Here is a 7,439-nt window from a genome sequence, read left to right as displayed (position 1 = left end):
AAGGTTTTTGCCCTAGTACAAATTACTGTGCAGTTATGGCGATGGTCTAACATGGCGGAAGGCCAAAGCAGGAACACTTACCACTTCCTCCTCCTTCTTCAGCCCTAATTGCACCTCCCTTTCCTGTTTGTGCACAAAGAGAACTCCATTTGGTTCCTCACAGGTCATCAATATCCACCCCGGTCAGTCGAAGGAGATAGCTCGGCAACCATAGACTGTGTGCTCCTTTCCTGTCCTCAATAAATCTGTTCTTTTCTTTTTTGTACTGTTCACTTCTCTATTGTGCCAGCAAACTAACACCTCAGACAGACGCTTTCTTTCTCTCAATAACTATAGTCCACTCTTAACCTCTGTTGTTGCTAAAATTCATTCTTCAATTTTAGAAGACACAAACTCATACCGGACATACAATAAGTCAGGATTTTCATTCTATATCAGCAGGAGGATCATTGTGAGTTTGAGACCAGCCTAGGCTACACAGTGAGCTCAAGGCCAGCCTGAACTGCCTAGCAAGACCCTGTTTGAAAAAGAAAAAAAAAATGCATGAGGCTGGGGCTGGATGATTTATTTTGAAAAAATTTATTTAGTTCACCATTTGGAAGACTCAAAGCCCATCATTCACCCTCTTGTGAGGGGCTCATGGAAGATGGTATACATGATACAGCAGTAGAAGGTACGGAGCAGGTTACACAACACTGGAGCCAGAGAGCTTCCAAGGTCAGGCTCACTCTTTTCACAACACCCCGCTCTCGCAGGAACTAACCAGAGCCTCATGAGAACTATCTTAATTTCTTCCAAAGATGATGCCCACTTGCCTAATTATTTTCCAACAGACCCAACCCTGAAAGGCTTCATCCACTTCTTCACCCTGAGGATCAAGTTTCCAGCATATGAACTTTTGGGGGACATACTCCAGCCAAATCCAAACCATAGCAGACACCGAAATGTATAATACACCATCCCCACCTCATAGGGGCGTCCTTCTACAGGGGAGGTGGAGCCTGAATGTCTACAGGGACTTCCTTTAATCCCAGCACTTGGGAAGCTGAGGCAGGAGGATTACCACCAGTTCAAGCCATTCAACTCAGCTGTTCTTCATGGTATCTTCCCAAAAGAATTAAAAGCATCCTACCACAGCAATATATGCACATCCATGTTGATAACAGCACAGTTTGAAATATCTAAATCTTGAAAACAGCCCAAATGCCCATCAACTGATGAGTGGCTAAAGAAGACGTGGGTTTGTTTATGCAATGGAGTACTACTCTGCCATAAAGAAGGATAAGCTTGAGACATTTCTCGGTAAATGATGCACCTTGAGACCATACTCTTAACTGAAACAAATCAGACACACATGTGTAAATATACATTGTTTCTCTGGTGCAAAAAACCAAAAGGGTAAATAAGGACCAAAATGTATACAATTTTGAAATAGGAAGAAAATGTTCAAATGTGAAGGGGAAATGAGGATGGGTGAGTGGAAATGGAAGAAAGAGAAAAAAAATAGCAAAGAAAAATGGAAATAATTTTTATAAATGAGAAGAGGGGTGGAAAGGAAACTAGAATAATGGAGAATAAAAGATCAAGATACACCACACACAGGTACAAATTCCCTATAATGAATGTGATCATTATGTGTATCTAAAATTTACCAAAAAATTTAATTGGTAAACATTTTAATAATATCCAGGGACTGGACAATACAGTATGCACAAGAAGAGACCATCACAAAGGTTTTCTGAGTTCAGAGTTCAAGGACGAATTTGGGTTCTTTAAATAGGTACCACAGGGAAGGACGTCACAGGCTGAGAAAAAGCTCAGTGGTTGAATCACCACTGTGGCTGGCATTTAGGTGATTAAAAAAGTGGAACTGTGAAGGTCAGGAAAATGACAGGCCTCCTAAGGCTTGGAGGTACAGGAGCCTGCTGACCAATTAGATTTCGGTGAAAAAGAAACGAAAATCTAGAGTGGGATCCATGTTTCCAACCAACCTAAGGCCGGCGGGGGCACCCAGGGCTCTTTGATTCAGAGCAGAGCAGAGCAGCGCTCCAGGCTGCCGCGGCCATCTGCTCTTGCTGTCTGTGGGTCCTGTGCCCCCAACAGTGGAACCCGCTTGGCTTCAGGCAGCCAAACCTACCAGCTTTCACTCCCCTGCGTTTGGTAACCTAAGACCTTCTAGAGTCCAAATGAGACCCAAGGCAGACACTCTCCCTCCTCTCCTACCTGGCTCACCTGCTGAGAGACAAAGACAGAAGATGGGAACCTAAAGCACATCAGATCTCCTGGTTCTCCACTTTGCAACAATATTGCTGTTGGTGGTGGTGTCGCCACCCTTTCTTACATCTGTCTTCAGTCTTTGTGACTAGCTAAGCCTCAGTGGTGAGCAGGGTAATTTTTTTTTTTTTTTTTTTTTTTTTGTCTTTTATCTTTTGCCTTTTTTTCCCCCTGCTTTTTAGTTTTTTGGTACTGAGGACCAAACCCAGGGTCTCCCGCTTGCTAGACAAGTGTTCTGTTACCGTGCTAAATCCCCAGCCCCAGGCAAGGTATTTCTTCAAACTTCAGGAAGACCCTATGAACTAAGAACTCCAACCTAGGGTGGACACAGAGATTAAAAAGGTTTAGAAAATTACCTCTCAAAACAGATACTTACAGAGCTATCACCTTATTGAGTAATCCATTGTTTTATGTCTGAAGCTAAGTATTTTCTCTGGCTTACTTCTTCTTGACCCACGTCCCTTTCACGGACGGATGCCTCCCATAAACTAAATCAAATGTTTTGTATGGGAAAAGCAAAAGACAAGAAGCACATTCTTAATTTTCCAGAGATGACCTCCATTGAACATATGCAGCAGCTTCCATTTGAACAGAGAAGCAAGTTCATTATTACATCATCACAGCCCAACGCAGACACCCATATATACTCCCAAAACACTTTCTGCCTGACAAAAATCTTGCTTTTTCATTCCTGATGTTTTCTTGTGTGACATCAACTTTACTGATAAAGGACTACAATGTTTTATTTTCTTACTTTTATTATAAGATGGTAGATCCTAGAAAGCCAAGCAAGCAGCTCCCTTCCCTGGTAAGCGGCAGCAGTGTGGCAGACTGCGGCCCTTCCAGGGGGAGAACCAGCAGCAGCTCCTGAGATCCGCACCATGCTGGAACTTAGGACGCTGGGAAACCGAGCAACCAGCTCACCTCCCTGCTAAGCAATAGTGAACCTACTGGTGCACGGCCTAGAGTCAAACATCCCACTTCCCCTACCTCCCTCCCCTGTGCCCCCCATTAGCAAATGGGAACCAGAAATCTGAGCATCTCTTTGGAGGTTGACCAAAGCAAATAAGGGGGACTTCCTTCTACCATCTCACTGAAGGCAAATATTTTTATTACTGTTTTGCTTTATTTTGATTAATGGTCCTGCTCTATTCAATATTCTGTTTTGATAAGTTCTCTAATGTTCTGTATTTCATTTTATTTTGATATACGTGATTGAAAGAACAACTATTGTAAAGATAATGAAATATACTGTGATACCTATTACTGTTATCCCGGTAACCTGCTGGGATGTTCTGTACCAATTTCACTACACGGTCTCAGTTGGCTTTATTCTGTCTTGTTCTGTTGTACTTTACTATTGTCAAAAAAAAAATAAGATGGTAGAAAAAAAATCAAAAGACTACTCCCAAGGAAATGTGGCCATTCTTTTTAAATGACAGAGGCCGTCAACTATGTATAAAAGGCCAGCCTGAACCACATAAGGACACCCTGTCTCAAAAACAAAAAAGTGATCTTACTTACACAATAAATATTCATGGTGATCTCACAATTAAAGAAAATGATGATTATCTATGTTCCATCAAGTTCCACACAAAGCTTCACCACCACCCGCCCTTGAGATTGAACCCAGAGTGTTTGCGCTGAGCTAAATCCCTGGCTTTTTTTTTTTTTTTTTTTTTTTTTTTGATACAGGGTCTAAATCTCTAACTTACCCCAGGTAGGGTTCAAACTTGCCACCCTCCTGCCTCAGCTTCCCACAGTGCCAGGATTACAAGCATGCACCACCACAGTTAGCCAGCCTCACAGTTCTGAGGGGCAGTCAAATAGCATTCGAAAACCAGAGGATGGGCTTGGCAGGAAGCGATGGTGGCTGGAACCTCAAGGCTGTCTTTCACTTGCGCACTCCATCTCTCTCATTGGGTCAACATGAACCCTTTTTTTGGGCAGGGGAGGGTGCTGGGGGGCAATGTTGGGTTGGTTGGTTTGGTTTGGTTTGGTATTTTTCTTGTTTATTTTCTGAGACAAGGTCTTGCTTTGCAGTGCAGGCTGGCCTTGAACTCATGGCAGTCATCCTGCCTCAGCCTTCCAAGTGCTGGGATTACAAGTATACACCACCATGCCTGATTTGGGGTTTTCAACCCTACCACTTAAGCTTTATTTCTCACTACAGATCGAGTATCTCTTATTCAAAATGCTTGGGACTAGATGTGTTTCGGATTTTGGATTTTTCTGGATTTCACAATATTTGCACATGCATAGTGAGATACGTATCTTCAGGTGGGATCCAAGACTGAACACAAAATTCATTTATGTTTGTACACACCTTATACATGTAGCCTGAAGTTTATTTTATACATTTATTTTCAATAATTGTATTGAATTATATTGAATTGTATTGAATTGTATTGAACAATGTATTCCTGAAACAAAGTTTCATGGTGTAAAATCATCTAATTGTTGTATCATGTCAGCACTCAAAAAGTTCCAGATTTTGGAATATTTCAGATTTTAGATTTGTAGATTAAGGATGCTCAACTGTTGGGAGCCATTGATGCTGGAAATTGACCACACGTGCAAGGCTAGAGCATGATCATTCCAAGAACAAAGAGCACCTGCTGCTTCAGCCCAGGAACACCTGGCCCCAAAACAATCTGAAGAGTGGGTTGCTAGGGCAACGGGGTGTCACGTGACAGTAAGTTGCTAAAAGGTATAAATAAACACCCCTGCAGTGAGGAGCAGTTGTTTCCTCCCATCAGGAGGGTAAGGGCTCCACCTGCCCCCAGCATTGGCTCTTCTGTATTTTCTCATCCTCTCGCCCTCCTTGACTCCAAGAACCTCGGCAGCTGACCCCACGGCACTCAACTGCACTCTCTCTTTTCTTGTTTTTCTACCTAAACTCTCTGCTCAGCACAGCACAACCATTGCCCCATCCTTGGCTCTCCTCCCTGGGCATCAGGCACTCTTATCAGCCCTCTCTTATTAAGGAAGCAATTGAGACACAAAGATTAAGTCATTTATTTAAAAATAAACCAGGCATGGCAGCACATGCCTGTAATCCTTCAAAGGCTGAAGCAGGAAGATTGTTATCATTTGAGGCCAGCCTGGGCTACAAGGTGAGTTCAAGACCTGTTTGAACTGCATAGTAAAACCCTATCTCAAAAAGACAAAAAAAAAATTAATTAGCTAATTAATGAATTAAAAAATAAAAAAACATAACTGGGCGTGGTGGATACGCCTGTAATCCCAGCACTTGAGAGGCTAACGCAGAAAGCGTTGCAAGTTCAAGGCCAGCTTGGGCTACAAAGTGAGCTCAAGGCCAGCCTGAACTGCATAGCGAGACCCTGTCTCAAAAAGACATAAATAAATAAATGCAAAAATAACATAGCCAGTAAATAGGAAAGGCATGTGGCACCCCAAGACTCCAAGAGTGGACCCCTGCCCCTAATGCCCCGTCAGCAACTCTCAAAAACAACAAGACAGAAAAAATAGAAAAAGAGAAGCGCTTTATTTTAGCTGGTACCCAGCGGTGTCAGGCAGTTGCTAGACTGAGCACCCCGAGCGAAGGAGTCTAAAACTTTTGAAGGCAAAAACCGCAAAGTAAGGGGGGGCATTGTGCCAGTGGGTGTCCTTTGGAAAGCTCTCAAGCATACTTTTGGGTATAGCTTGACCTGGGGACTTTGCACGTACATAACATGTTTTTAACATAAGTATAAGGTTGTGGTTTTTTGTGGTGGGTCATTTCTTGGCACAGATGTCTCCATCAGAACAAACAATTTGATCATGTTTTATGGAGCAGTTCGGGTGGGGAGGGGTCGGCGCTTCACAGAACAGCAAGGCGGCGAAGGGAACTGGGTAGCCGGTTAAAACAGGGCAGAACTCACATCTTATGATCCGTGCTCTTTTCTGTTACCTTCTCAGGAGTAGAGAAGGATGAAGCTTCTAAGAAATGATACCTGACGTGTCAAAAATTTATCCTTTTTTAGGTAGCTGCTCCAGTTTCTTTCTCTACACTCACATGAGTTTCCCAAACTGCCACTCACCTTAGGGATCTTTCTTACCCACGGAATAGCTCTTGAGCTGGTACTGTCCCATAAGAGAGGCTTGTCTTAGTTACTCCTCACTCTTGTTGCTGAGACAAAATACCCAACACCCACCATGAAAGAAGGAAAGGTTTATTCCTTACAATTTTGGAGGTTTCAGTCCATACTTAGCTGGCTCCAAGCAGCAGGGTGGCACTTCAAGGAAGACGTTGTCATATCAGACTGATCAGGCCCACACCCTCACAAACAAGTGGATGGCAGAGGCTTAAATCCAGGAAGATCAAAACCCTCTAGAAGAATTCAAGATTCCCTGGCGGCTGAGACAGAGAACTTCTCTGGGGAACACATTTATTAGGTTTTTGATTAAGGGGAGGGTTTAAGAGTAGAAAACTCGGGAAATAGCCAGGCGTGGTGGCTCAACCCTGTAATCCCAGCACTCACATCGTTGTGAGTTTAAGACCAGCCTGAACTGCATAAAGAGACCCTGTCTCAAAAAGATAAAAAAAATAAAGAAAAGAAACTGAGCAGGACCATAATGAATTACATTAATTTCAGAGAACTAGCTTATCTCCAGATTGACTTCACTGCAGGAGATGCCTGCAGCTACAGTCTTTATTTAGGTAACTGGGGATCCAGGCGTTCTCAGCTGTGGCTTTATTTTAGCCTTTGAGGTATCACAGCATGACAAGGCACTACAGGCCTCCCCTGGAACCAGTGATTCAGAGAAGTTCACTTACTATGAATCCACTGCCCATCTCCAGACAAAAGGGCATAGGCCTTGGACAGGCCCACAAGTAAACATAAAAAGCCAACTGATCAATTTCAAATCCTGCTCAGAGCCTTTTGTAATGGTCCCCATCACTGAGGAGGGCCAAACCAGAAAAGGAAGCCCAACTAGGAAGTTAACAACAACGTAGTTGCAAGATGAGATCAAGCATTTTAGACCACTGACAGTACTGGATTTCTCTATGTGGAGAAGTTTTAAGTGATTGTAATTTATTTTTATTTTTGTTTACCCAAACATTCCAATTTTCCACAATTCCACAGTTCAAAGTCAATGTTACACTGCTTCAAATGAGTCAAGATTGGATACCACCAAGATGCTTCTAAAGAGCTAGATCT

This window comes from Cavia porcellus, unplaced genomic scaffold (assembly GCF_034190915.1).
Source record: "Cavia porcellus strain 051 isolate PalLab524CR breed Dunkin Hartley unplaced genomic scaffold, mCavPor4.1 scaffold_4, whole genome shotgun sequence".
Lineage (NCBI taxonomy): Eukaryota > Metazoa > Chordata > Mammalia > Rodentia > Caviidae > Cavia > Cavia porcellus.
The sequence above is the reverse complement of the archived record's forward strand: the minus strand, read 5'-3'. Positions refer to the sequence as shown.